We start from the raw sequence: 15,116 nt of genomic DNA, 5'->3' as shown, positions 1-15,116 counted from the left end.
AATTGTAGCTGAGATAGGCGCCAGCACCCCCCGCGACCCCAAAAAGGGAATAAGCGGTAGAAAATGGATGTTAATGGTTGTATGTAAATATCACATTCATTAGGTCCTTTATATTATTATATTTAAATATTTAATTATATAATTACAATGAAAAGGTAAGTATTAATAAGCATTTAGTTATTTTTCTGAAATATTGTAAGAGTTTTATAAAAATATTAACATGCGTTTAGTCCAATAATAATTTTTCAAACGCTTACAAGTCGGTTAATATTTTTCGTGGATGTAACGTGTCTTTTCTGGCACAAGGGGGCAGTCTCCACTAATTTAGCAGCATCTTCATGCGAGACCTTATCGCTGAGTCACTAAATAATAGTAAAAATATCCATAATCCAAATATTAAAAATGGTTTGAATGTTATGTATTATATACAACTTCGATTTTTTTCAAATGTTATATATGTGTATACATTTTTTAAATGTTAAATAATTCGAAAAATACACACACACACACACACACATATATATATATATATTTTTTTTTAAATAAACTTATACAGTACATACATATTTACATATATCAAGGTATATGTATGTATATATGTATGTATGTATATATGTATATGTATTTACTGTATAAATATGTATACAAACTATATATATATATAATATAAACTATGTATGTGTGTATATATAGTTTTTTATATACCTACACAGTACATACAATTTACATACATCTATGTATATGTATGTATATATATTTAAATATATATATGTATGTGTAAATATGTATGTAATGTATAAGTATATATACAACTATATATATATATATATATATATATATATGTACATATATGTATTATAAACTATATATGTGTTTGTGTATATATGTATGTACATACACACTATTGATTGCATCAATTTAAAAAATCATCTGTTTTTAAGGCTTTAATGTAAAGCTTCTGTATCTAATAATCAATACTTTGAATACATTTAAAAAAATGTATGTTCAAAACATAGATGACATTGGAATTTTATGCGTTTTTATTTTATGATAGATACAGTAATGCATCAAACAAAACTAACATCTGTTTTAATGCTTCTTTTAATTCATCCAGGCGCATTTAATGTTTCCCTTGAGAGTATGTATTTTTTTCATTTCAGTGCCGTCAACTCATATCAGATGTGTTTTTAATGTTTATGATTAAAAAGATGACATAGCTTTTATGAAAAGGATGGGGGAATCCCAAAAATGTGCACATAACCTTCTGCGTGAGGAGGGTTTGAGGATTTTTCTTGGGGGGGATTGCACATTCCTGCAGGATGGCATCATGCTTCCCATCAGTGTACAAGGAGGGAAAAGAATCCCTCATTTTCCAAGGTGGAATGGAATAGACCCACTTATATAGGCCGGGAGCTTGAAAGAACAAGCAAAATACTGAATGAAAAAAAACAAAAAAACAACAACAATAGTTAATCGCTGCAAGCCTGCAATTTGTGGGAAGTTCTCCTTTGAACTTTAATCCTCAACGACTGAACAATGAGGGCTTCACGGTGGCAGAGGGGTTAGTGTGTCTGCCTCACAATACGAAGGTCCTGCAGTCCTGGGTTCAATCTCGGGCTTGGGATCTTTCTGTGTGGAGTTTGCATGTTCTCCCCGTGAATGCGTGGGTTCCCTCCAGGTACTCCGGCATCCTTCCACTTCCAAAGACATGCACCTGGGGATAGGTTGATTGGCAACACTAAATTGGCCCTAGTGTTTGAATGTGAGTGTGAATGTTGTCTGTCTATCTGTGTTGGCCCTGTGATGAGGTGGCGACTTGTCCAGGGTGTACACCGCCTTCCGCCCGATTGTAGCTGAGATAGGCACCAGCGCCACCCGCGACCCCTAAGGGAATAAGCGGTAGAAAATGGATGGATGGCATCTCATCACCAGGGATTTTTGCGTGAAAAAAACAACAACATAATCTCGCCATATCAAATTTAATTGATTTTACATTATTAGATAAAACCAACTAGAATATTTCCAAAATGGATGTACTTCATTTAATCCCATGCCTGTTATTTGGCCCTTGACCCAGCGGTTTGGGGCCTCTGATGTAGATGCCATCATACCATGAATTGATTAACATGGACTTAAACAAGTTGAAAAACTTATTCGGGTGTTTCCATTTAGTGGTCAATTGTACGGAATATGTACTGAACTGTGCAGTCTACTAATAAAAGTTTCAATCAATCAATAAATTTTGTGAGTGTACGTGCGGGGATAAAAAGCTCAATAATGTATAGGAGGGCATAAAATGTACATCTGGCCTAAGTGAGTATACATTCCAGTATGGTGAGACACACACACACACACACTAGGCTCACTTATTGTCCCCTTGTCCACAGCTCAGCAGCTACTGAAAAGCTGCATTCACGCACAGTCGGATATTTTTCTTTTTTTTTCTTTTTTTTTATCTCTAAAGTGCTTTTATTAAAGTTTGGATTTTTCATGACATTTTTAATTCAATAAGTAATATACTTTATTTATTTTTAAATGCAAAAACAAAAACAAAAAACGTTGACAACAAATTTTCCATGCAACACGAAGAAACTGAAATCACCGCACAGATTCCCGAGGTGTCCCTGAACGCAGCAGCAAAGTGTGTGAGGCAAGCTGCTCAATCAAGCCGCGTCCACTCTCACTCGCTGCAAAACTTCTCCAACACCTGACTCCTTTTTAATGGATGCTAAATGAGTATAAACCACAATATTCGGTAAGTTTCTGCTTCAATACGTCTTAACTATCGCCAGAGACGCTTTCCGACAGTGTGGGCTTGAGTTTGTTAGTTAGCATGAGTATATAGGTGAGTCTTCGCCGGGCTAACATGACATCAATGCATTTGTTGATTATTTTCTTGTCGATAAAATATTCCAAACTTTAAATGTTGGGAAATAAAATTTGTTTTTTTAGTGGGGGAAATAAACTGTTAATGGTCGTTGTTGTGGTGGTTTGAGGCGATGTTTTAAGAGTGGTCGTATAAACATGCCTGTTGGGGTGTTATGACCTTTGACCTTTCAGTGCTGGGGATGTTAGTATTACATGTTGGAAGTGGAGCTGCTGGTGGGAAATAACACAACAAAGTACACCAGGAACTCATTTGAAATGCAGTAAATATGATACGGACAAGCGGTAGGAAATGGATGATGTTAAAAAAAAAATATGGTAAAGTGCCCTGTGATGAGGTGGCGACTTGTCCAGGGTGTACCCCGTCTTCCGCCTGCTTGTAGCTGAGATAGGCACCAGCTCCCCCCGCGGCCCCAAGGGGATTAAGCAGCAGAAAATGGATGGATGGATGGGCTACAAAAGTGCAATGTCTACTGGACTTTTGACATTTTGTGCATTCTAAGGATGATTTGTCACACAAATAGCTGTTTGTACCTTTTTAGAAGTGGAGATAATAGGAAAAAAAGGGAAAATTCTGACACAATATTGCATAATTTACTGCATTCGGTTCCACATAACCCAACTCATTTTAGAACGGCAGCCACATGGAGAAAAATCTATTCCCAAGTGGGCCGGACTGGTAAAATCACGGCACGATAACTTAAAAACAATGCAACTTCAGACTGTTTTGTTTATTTAAAAATAGACCAAGCACAGTCACAAAATGTACATATAGTGTTGTTGTTGTTTTTTTAGACTTAGACTTCTTTTTTATTGTCATTAGAATTTGAACTTTACAGTACAAATAAGAACGAAATTTCGTTGCATTAGCTCTAGGTACTGCAGGATGAAAAAAAGCAATAAGGTGCAGATATAAATAAATAGATTACTGTACAGATAAATATATTGCACTTGTGCAAATGCATCCAGGTTTATGGATTTATGTTATATTGTCCTTTCTATTCCAGCGAGTTAATCCATTTTGGGGGGGAGTTGAGGGGGTAAATTAATTATGATGCATCCAAGAGTCTATCGGCCTGAGGGAAGAAGCTGTTACAGAACCTGGAGGTTCTGCTTCGGAGGCTGCGGAACCTCTTCCCAGAGTCCAGCTGTGAAAACAGTCCTTGGTGGGAGTGGAAGGGGTCTTTGCGGATTTTCTGAGCCCTGGTCAGGCAGCGGCTTTTTGCGATTTCCTGGATAGGAGGAAGAGGAGTCCTGGTAATCTTTTCCGCCGTCCTCACCACTCTCTGGAGAGACTTCCAGTCTGAGGCATTGCAGGCTCCAGTCCAGACAGAGATGCTGTTGGTCAGCAGGATCTCTATAGTGTCGCTGTAGTATGTGGTGAGAATGGGGGGAGGGAGCTGTGCTCTTTTCATCCGACGCTAAAAGTGCATGCGCTGCTGAGCTCTTTTTACAAGAGCTCCGGTGTGTAGGGACCAGGTTATATTGTCAGTGATCTGCACCCCCAGGAACTTTGTGCTGCTTACCATCTCCACCGCTGTGCTGTTGATGAAGAGTGGAGCGTGGCTGAACTGGTGCTTCCTGAAGTCAACGATGATCTCCTTGGTCTTGTCGACGATCAGGACCAGGTTGTTTGTTCTGCACCAGTCAACCAGATGTTTCACCTCCTCCCTGTAGTCCATGTCGTTATTGTCACGGATGAGGCCCACCACTGTTGTGTCGTCCGCATACTTCACAATGTGGTCAGTAGTGGACCTGGCGCGGCAGTCATGGGTCATCGATGTGATTTTACACTTGCATGTTGGTAAATGGTAAATGGGTTGTATAGCGCTTTTCTACCCCTTTTTGTGAATTTTGTGAATTATATTTATATAGCGCTTTTCTCTAGTGACTCAAAGCGCTTTACATAGTGAAACCAAATATCTATGTTACATTTAAACCAGTGTGGGTGGCACTGGGAGCAGGTGGGTAAAGTGTCTTGCTCAAGGACACAACGGCAGTGACTAGGATGGCGTAAGCGGGAATTGAACCTGCAACCCTCAAGCTGCTGGCACGGCCACTCTACCAACCGAGCTATACCGCCCCAAAGCGTTTTGACAGTAATTCCGCATTCGCCCATTCACACACTGACGGCGGGTGCTGCCATGCAAGGCGCTCACCAGGACCCATCAGGAGAAAATGTAAAGTGTCTTGCCCAAGAACACAATGGAAGGGACTAAAATGGTGGAAGGCGGGGATTGAACCAATAACCTTCAGATTGCTGGCACAGCCACTCTACCAACTTCGCGGTTAATCGTATTCTATCTCGGGCTCGGCGATATATCGAATATACTGGATATATCGCAGGTTTGTCTCTGTGCGATATAGAAAGTGACTATATCGTGATATTCGAGTATATGTTCTCACGCAGTTTCTTTTAGCTGCGGGCGTTACACTACAGGAGTTTCTCACTCTATCTTGTCTCCTTCTCACAGAGAGGTAAAACAAGCGCACCTTCTTACATACGTCACATACTGTCGCACGTCAAAGTCATACGCCCTCGCCGAGCAAAGAGGTAGTGGCATGGGTAACGTTAGCTGTGATGCCAGCGGAGTGGTCAGAGTGGTAATACGAGAGAAAGAAGGTGCCAATCTGGTAACGAATGAAGGAAGAATTAATTCCCAAGAAAAACAGCACAGGGTCCATCGTCTGGCGTTGGTTTGGCTTCAAGTGAGAATATGTTCAGCAGACAACAGTGATATGTCAAGTATGCGACAAAAGCGTTGCTACAAAAAGTAGCAGCATTACTAATTTGTAGCATCATTTGAAAAGTCACCCGAAAAAGAATAAGGAGTGCTTGAAACTCTGCATGTCAACATCTCTGTTTGGTGCCACACCCAAAAAAATGCCCAAGCAACCATTTCCAGATCAACACCTTATGAAAAAAAGAGTCGACAGAATGAGATAATGTCCGCAGGGACCTACCACATAGCGAAGGACATACACTATTGATTCCCTATTATGTAGCTCATTTTTATTTGACAGTTATTGAAATATCTTGTGGGACATCATGCACAAAAGTGCACTTTATTTGTTTTAATCTATTGTAGTGGCCTTCTGTACAAAAAGTGCAATTTAATTTAGGGTTGTTTTGATATGTCATCTTAGTGACATCATGCACAAAAGTGCACTCGTAGCTGGTTTTAAAATGTCTCTGACAATCTTGCACTTTCTGTTTTGAAATGACATGATTGTTTGTGCCACTGCTTAACAACATTAAAGGCCTACTGAAACTCACTACTACCCACCACGCAGTCTGATAGTTTATATATCAATGATGAAATATTAACATTGCAACACATGCCAATACGGCCGGTTTAGTTTACTAAATTAGAATTTAAAATTTCCCGCGGAGTTTCTTGTTGAAAACGTCGCGGAATGATGACGCGTATGTTGATGACGTGTGTTTGTGACGTTTCGGGTTGGAGGGGACATACTAACTCAGCACCAGTTACGGCTAAAAGTCGTCTCTTTTCATCGCGCAATTACACAGTAATTTGGACATTTGTGTTGCTGAATCTTTTGCAATTTGTTCAATTAATAATGGAGACTATAAAGAACAATGCTGTTGGTGGAAAGCGGTGTATTGCAGCTGTCTTTAGCACCGAGACTCAGCCGGTGTTTCTTTGTTTGTTGTGAAGCTTTAACACAGAGCAGTCAAGCGAACATGTTTTCTCTACGTCAACCAGCATGTTTTTGGATGGGAAAATTGTGATATATATCTTACCGGAGACATCAGTGGATTATTCGTCCTCCTGTAGTAGCTGTCAAAAAAGGCAACTGTGAGCTTGGCTCGTCGGCTTCTCTCTGAGACACTGGCATGTTCACCGCAGCCATCCGACCTCGAAGTATGTCTTTACAATCTCACTAAAACACTATTAAAACAATAAGCAGATAAGGGATCTTCCAGAATTATTCTAGTAAATGTGTCTAATTACATCTGAAACGCTCACACTGCCGCCGCCCGGAGCCGTTGCTTTTTATTTTATTTATATATATTTTTTTGTAGTCCTTCACTATCAATATCCTCAGCCACAAATCTTTCATCCTCGCTCAAATTAATGGGGAAATTGTCGTTTTCTCGGTCCGAATAGCTCTTTTTGTTGGAGGCTCCCATTATAAACAATGTGAATATGTGTGGAGCCCTCACATGGGTGATGTCATCGTCTGCTACTTCCGGTAAAGGCAAGGCTTTTTTATTAGCGACCAAAAGTTGCGAACTTTATCGTCGATGTTCTCTACTAAATCCTTTCAGCAAAAATATGGCAATATTGCGAAATGATCAAGTACGACACATAGAATGGACCTGCTATCCCCGTTTAAATAAGAAAATCTCATTTCAATAGGCCTTTAATAAATACAGTTTTGGTAAATTGACTTAATTGTGATTTCCCTCTCTGCATGAAAGTTTAAAATGAGCATATATTAATGCAGTATGAACAAGAATGTTTTCATGTAGACACATAGAATCATCATATTACTGTGATTATATGCATCAAGTGTTCATTTCAGGGTAAGCAAAAATATCGAGATATATACCGTGCATCGTGACATGGCTTAAAAATATCGAGATCTATTAATAAAAGCCCATATCGCCCAGCTCTAATTCTCTTTATTTGTCGTTATTTATACTTTCTAAATAAATTATGTGATAATGTTCATCAGTCAACTCATTGGTGTTCATTTTCAATCTGTCAAAATAAAAAAATAATATCGAACTCAAATTACAGTATGTTATTTATGTAGTTTGCTAATTTTCCCCGACTGGTGCACTAACGTGGTTTATTATATATTTATTTGTATGCAGCATAATCTACAAAGATACAAATAATTGCTATTGTGACATCTTGTGAACACATTTAGAACAGCAGTTTCTTTCATTGAAAATTTTGGGCTAATGTTTATACAGAGCAAACTCATCCCGCGGGCGGGAAACAACCTGTTCAAGGCCGTGGGCCCTACGTTTGACACCACTGACCTAACCCAACAAAATGAAATAATAATATGTTCCAGGGTCAAAATGTTGCCATTGTACAAATCAAAAAAGTGTTTTTAACATTTTTACAACTTTCCTGTCAAACTAATATGAAATTTTTCATTTGGATTCTGCAAAAATTACTGCAAAAGTGCACATGTGCTGTTGTTAAGTTGTTTGTAAATATCTCTCGGAGTGCACAAGGAAAACTATTCACATCCAAATCAAGATTGTGATTCATCTCAAATCTAAATTCATTCATCATTTTCTAAAATAAAAAAAATAAAAAAAAATAATATATATATATATATATATATATATATATATATATATATATATATATATATACACACACACATTTAAAAGAATCAATAAAACATTTTTTTTTCAGGCAATCTCCATGCAATCAAAAAGCGCTTTTCTAACCTGTAACTTGTTTTGAAAAAGTTTAATTATTTTACCAATTAAAACATTCTGAATCAAGGCGTCACTGCCATGAGTCGGATCAAATCGTTAGGTGCCCAAAGATTCACACCCTGAATTTCTAAAGAATCGGGCATGAAATATTATTTTGATTGTACTTTTTTCCCCATTAGATTAGATTAGATAGTACTTTATTTATTCCGTCAGGAGAGTTCCTTTAGGAAAATGAAAAATTTTGCTGTACAGCCACTTATGATTTTTATGCATAATGACGATGATTCATTCATTTTTTTAGTATTAAAAATATATTAACAAACAAAACCCAAGTTGTATTCTCTCACAACTAGTCAGATAATTTTCTCATAGTAAATAATGGAGCTAGAAATAATCAGTTCCAGTGTCAAACTGTGGCCATCATGTAACCTTTTTCAACTGCGCAGGCATATTAGCATTAGATTTGTCTTACAAGTGTAAAAATAAGTTAAACAAACTTTATATTAAAATGAAAATGCAACAATAAAACAATGTTTTTCTACTTAAAAATGTCTGAAAAAAGGTACGCTCTCTTATATTCAGGGTTTACAGGTTTATGCATGCAATTAAAAAGCGACAGATTTTCTTTCTGTCCCTCACACTCTACGGTGACCTAAACAAACCCTGACAAATAAAGTTTGTTATATTCCAGGTCAGGAGATTTGTAATGCAAAATAAAGCAACAACTTCTCCTCAAGCGAGTCAGCGCTTTTCTTCCTATCACTCACACACACTCGTGACCTGGCGACATGCTGGGAAAAAAGTGCCTCTAAGGTTGTCAGCAAACAAGGGAGGAGTAGCAATTATGCCAATGTTTACGATAATCTTGATCAAACAAGTATCGAACAGAAATATGAAGAAGATATGATAAGAAGATTTTTTTTTTTTTTATGTCAATCTACTTGTTGAAAGTATGTATTTAAAAACAGATTTAAACATGCTTGTAAAAAAAGGTCTTGAATAATCGGGGTCGTCTTATATTCAGAGTTATCTTGAATCCGGGATAGCGTTGTCCCGATACCAATATTTTAGTAACGGTACCAAAATTATTTCGATACTTTTCAGTACTTTTCTAAATAAAGGGGACCACAAAAATTTGCGTTATTGGTTTATTTTAACAACAAATCTTACAGTATATTAAACATACGTTTCTTTTTGCAAGTCTGTTCTTATATAAGATAGTGAACATACGAGACAAGTTGTCTTTTAGTAGGAAGTAAACAAACAAAGGCTCCTAATTTAGCTGCCAACGTATGCAGTAACACAGTGGTTCTCAAATGGGGGTACGCGTACCCCTGGGGGTACTTGAAGCTATGCCAAGGGGTACGTGAGATTTTTAAAAAAATATTCTAAAAATAGCAACAATTCAAAAATCCTTTATAAATATATTTATTGAATAATACGTCAATAAAATATGAATGTAAGTTCATAAACTGTGAAAAGAAATGCAACAATGCAATATTCAGTGTTGACAGCTACATTTTTTGTGGACATGTTCCATAAATATTGATGTTAAAGATTTTTTTTTGAGAAGAAATGTTTAGAATTAAGTTCATGAATCCAGATGGCTCTCTATTACAATCCCCAAAGAGGGCACTTTAAGTTGATGATTACTTCTATGTGTAGAAATCTTTATTTATAATTGAATCACTTGTTTATTTTTCAACAAGTTTTTAGTTATTTTTATATCTTGTTTTCCAAATAGTTCAAGAAAGACCACTACAAATGAGCAATATTTTTGCACTTAATGAATCAGAAACTGATGACATAGTGCTGTATTTTACTTCATCTCTTTTTTTCCAACCAAAAATGCTTTGCTCTGATTAGGGGGTACTTGAATTAAAAAAATGTTCACAGGGGGTGCATTACTGAAAAAAGGTTGCGAACGGCTGCAGTAACGTGTTGTGTCATTTATCATTCTAATATTTTGTCAAAACAAGTAGTAGAAAATGAGATTTTAATCTACTTGTTCATTTACCGTTAATATCTGCTTTCTTTCTGTTTCAACATGTTCAATCTACACTATTGTTAAAGTGTAATAATCGCTTATATCTGTTATTTGGATACTTTACATTAGTTTTGGATGATTCCCCATATTTAGGTATCAATCCGATACCAAGTTATTACAGGATCATACATTGGTCATATTCCAAGTCCTCAGGTGTCTAGGGGCATATTTCCTGAGTTTTTAAACATAATATAAAAAAAAAAAAATGAAAGATGTGGTGATGCCAAAAAATATCGACGTAATCATAGTAGTATCCACTAGATACACTACTGTACTTGGTATCATTACAGTGCATTTTAAATGGAGATCCACCAATGGCTTTTGTTTACATTTTGACGCCGGTGAGTTACGGTGTGCAGTGAAGAATGTTTAGCTATTCCTTGTCCTGCAGGGATGATATTTATAAGAAACGTACTTTATTTGTCGCCATGGAGGCGAGGATTAGAGATATAGAGGGGGAGGCGTGGCGGACTGGTACCTTTCAGAGGCGCGGTATAGTACAGAAAATGATTCATTAGTATCGCAGTACTATGGTAGTACCGGTATACCCTACAACCCTAATTCGGGGTTATCAGAAAAAGGAGGATTAAAGCGAAAGGGTCGTCTGTTTTGAATGTGCATGCAACCCAAAAAGAGGTCATCAAATGACTTTCCGTCACTCGTGACAAATGACCCCAAAAAACGGGGTCATCTGATATTTGGGTTAATATGGTTCTTTCATATTCTACTCCTCTTCCCTTTTACACAAACATAACTATTGACACTAAGAGTCGAGTAGGAACTTTATGAGTGATGTTATTATTTTGCTGTTGCAAGCTCATTGGCAGTGAGAATACAGTCGCTCCTTTTCTCTCTGTTGTCACTTTACACAGAAACACACACACACACACACACACACACACACACACACACACACACACACACACACACACACACAACGCACACTAAATAGCGCCTCCTTTTCACTCTCTTTCCACTGCACGCCCTGCCCTCCTAATCAAAGCCACATGTGCTGCTTGCCATGAAAAGTCGTTTGTGTATTTTGCAAAGAGCGTTGACAGTCAAACACAACCTGCTACACATTACAGGTTGTTTTTTATATCCCCCTGCAACCCCTCTTATTCTTTTTTGTATGACAGATTATTATACAGTAGACAGCGGAGGCTTTTTTTATGTTCTCCACAACTGGTTCTTTGCTAATCAACGTTCTTCAGATGAGTACTAATAAAATACAGTCAATCCAGCCAGGTTGTCAAAGGTGTGAAGGATGGTGTGTCAAGTTAAAAAGTTAAAGTACCAATGATTGTCACACACACACACACCAGGTGTGGCAAAATTATTCTCTGCATTTGACCCATCACTCTTGCAAAAACTGAAATCTAAGTAGGATTAAATATCTCAAATAAGGGTGATATTTGCTTATTTTCTGTCTGATAAGGTAATGCTTCTCACTAAGCAGATTTTATGTTTGTGTTTTACTTGTTTTAAGGGTTTTGGTCCCAAATTATTTCAGTAAGATATTACAGCTTGTTGCTGAGATTTTATGAACTATATTGAGTAAAACATGCTTGAAACTAAAATATCAGCTGATGCAAAGCTGTGTCATTAACACTCACAATTATAGAACTACTTTTTTAAAGTAATAATTTCTTCAAGAAAAAATAAAATCATGATGCTAATTGCATATCATTATGTCAAGTAAATGGCACTAGCATTTACTTAAATTGAGAATATTTTTTAACATCCATTCATCCATCCCTTTTATACCGCTTACTCCCTTTTGGAGTCGCGGGGAGCGCTGGTGCCTATCTCAGCTACAATCGGGTGGAAGGCGGTGTACACCCTGGACAAGTCGCTACCTCATCATAGGGCCAACACAAATAGACAACATTCACACTCACCTTCACACACTAGGGCCAATTTAGTGTTGCCAATCAACCTATCCCCAGGTGCATGTCTTTGGAGGTGGGAGGGAGCCGTAGTACCCGGGGAGGGAACCCAAAAAGGTCTAATTTTCTTTACCAATAAAAGTGCACTTGTTATTAGTGAGGATATACTTATTTTAAGGTATTTTTGGGTTCTGATTGATTGATTGATTGATTGAAACTTTTATTAGTAGATTGCACAGTACAGTACTTATTCCGTACAATTGACCACTAAATGGAAACACCCGAAAATTTTTTTCAACTTGTTTAATCAATTCATCGTAGTTGAGGTTAGCTAATTTTACTTGTTTTGGAAAGTCTTGACAAGCCAAATTTTCTTGTTCTATTGGCAGATAATTTTGCTTAGTTGAAATAAAATACCCCTCATTTTTATTTGATTGTTTTTCCTTTCTTTTTGAACACTGACTTTTTGCAGTGTGATCACCCCCTGGGAAGTGAGGGGAGCAGTGGGCAGCAAAGGTGGCCGCGCCTGGGAATCATTTTGGTCATTTAACCCCCAATTCCAACCCTTGATGCTGAGTTTCAAGCAGGAAGGTAATGGGTCCCATTTTTATAATCTTTAGTATGACTCGGCCGGGGTTTAAACTCACGACCTACCGATCTTAGGAAGAAGTGATTGTCAATTATGAATCGCAACCAGAGTGCACTACTTGGCTGTAACCGGCACAGGTTGATTCAATCCCTCTAAAGACAAACAACATGGCATTAGCTATTTTAAGCTCAGCTCCATTCTAGCCTTAGCATTGAACTCACAACTTACAGATTTCAGGGCAAAAACTCTAACCACTAGGCCACTGAGTAGTGATTAATATAATAAAACATGTTAGTATAGGAAACGCACTTTTGGTAAAACAACAGTTCTCCGGCTGTTCAACAAATATATATTTGAAATATGGAAAACAAGTTAAATAAATAAAATAACAGCAGGTTTTTCTGCTGTCCGATTTTTTTATGGACCGTATGTAGAGTTGAAAAATGAAATTTCAATAAAAACTGAATGATGTAGATTTGAAAAATACCTTCAAATACGTTAAAAATACAAATATTATAGTACAGCAGTTGTGGGCTGCCAGGGCCAGCAAGGCCCTCTCTGCTTGACTATCATAAATCATGATCATAAATTGAAAAATTATTTAATTTATTTCCCCCTAAAATATGAAAGTACCGTATTTTTCGGACTATAATGGTCACTTAAAATCTTTTCATTTTCTCAAAAATCGAAAGTGCGCCTTATAACCCGGTGGGCCTAAAGTTCTTAATAATTGTGGTTGTGCCTACTGACCTTGAAGCAATTTCATTTGGTACATGGTGTAATGATAAAAAGACTGAAATGTTGTAAAAAATTACAATTAGATATTTTTAAAAATAAGATAGGTTAGATGTTGTTCTTTGTTGTATTGTAGCCATGTGATCCAAATATAAGCTGATATTTTCTTAAGAAAGAAAAAAAAGACAGGTTGTCTTATATTCGGGGTCGTGCATGCAAAACAACTGATATAGCCCCAAGTGAGGCAGAGCTTTTCTTCCTGTCACTCACAGACACCAACTAAAAAATCAGTCTGAAAAAGACACGACGGCATACGATAATAAAATGCTGACGTTTCCAAGTTAGCAGAGAAGCTAATAGCAGGTTTATATTAAATGTCATTTTAAAATTTAGGGGGCGGCATAGCTCGGCTGGTAGAGTGGCCGTGCCAGCAACTTGAGGGTTGCAGGTTCGATTCCTGCTTGTGCCATCCTAGTTACTGCCGTTGTGTCCTTGGGCAAGACACTTTACCCACCTGCTCCCAGTGCCACCCACACTGGTTTAAATGTAACTTAGATATTGGGTGTCACTATGGAAAGCGCTTTGAGTCACTTGAGAAAAGCGCTATATAAATATAATTCACTTCACTTCACTGCCCCTCTCCAGTGCCAAAGACAAATAGTGTGGCTTAATCTACTCACTTTTTAGGAACTCACTGCTAGATTTCCCCCAATTCCTATTGAGACGTGCTTCTGTTTACTGACACATTTAAGTCGGGAACGATGATGACGTAAAGCGGTAGAAAATGGATGGATGGAATATGATGACTTAGCTTGCAGGTGGTGATGTTGGAGTGTCCTCCTTTTTCAGCCCTTTTCTGATGTGACCCTGAGCACAATAGGAAATTGCATTCCTGACCTGCTGATTATGCTGCAGGAATCCACTTTTCAAGTCTTTAACTGGGTTTTCTGGAGGCCCCTGCAGGAAACCCACCCCCCCCGCATTTGAGCAGTCTGAATCGTCACGGTCATTTTGTCTCGTCCGCGTCGGCTTTCTAATCACATCACATACCAGGCTGTGAGTCATCCTTTTTGATGAGCTCGGGAATGATTCACATGAATGAACATCGGGAAGCTTTTATGTGAGAGTGAAGGCCTGAAAAAAACGATGGAGGACTGCTTCCAATCGTTATGTCACCCCACGATCTCGTATGCAACACTGGACTTCCCTCATGAATAGCAATAGAGTCGTATTTCATTGCCGTGATTTATACAAGGGATGGATTGATCATGTGGATATCGAGTCCAGCTCCAACTGGTGTTATTGCAGCATGAAAGTTGTTGGCTCGAAACTTACTGTGTACTTTTTTCATAGAAAATCCTCTATTATGTCGTGTCATGTTTAAGATCCTATAAAAATATTGTCTTTTCACGGTCACGGAACCATGTTTGTTTATCTAAGACTAAACGGATGTTAATTCTCCCTGCCATTCAGAAAAAATAGATTGATAATATATATTTATTAGTAGGGAAAAGGGTATATCAGAAATATGACATATCT

The 15,116-nt window shown here is 37.7% G+C and overlaps 1 protein-coding gene across 4 annotated transcripts in view; it reads left to right on the top strand.

The window, feature by feature from the left end:
- Positions 1-2,603: 2,603 nt before the first annotated feature.
- plce1 (phospholipase C, epsilon 1) overlaps positions 2,604-15,116 on the top strand; it is a 158,683-nt gene continuing 146,170 nt past the window's right edge. For all 4 annotated transcript variants that reach the window (XM_061909582.1, XM_061909581.1, XM_061909580.1 and 1 more), the window contains exon 1: positions 2,604-2,755. The gene's annotated coding sequence lies outside the window, so the exon portion shown is untranslated. The remainder of the gene's footprint in view (positions 2,756-15,116) is intronic.

Source organism: Nerophis ophidion, linkage group LG08 (assembly GCF_033978795.1).
Source record: "Nerophis ophidion isolate RoL-2023_Sa linkage group LG08, RoL_Noph_v1.0, whole genome shotgun sequence".
Lineage (NCBI taxonomy): Eukaryota > Metazoa > Chordata > Actinopteri > Syngnathiformes > Syngnathidae > Nerophis > Nerophis ophidion.
This window is presented reverse-complemented; position numbering and strand designations above follow the sequence as displayed.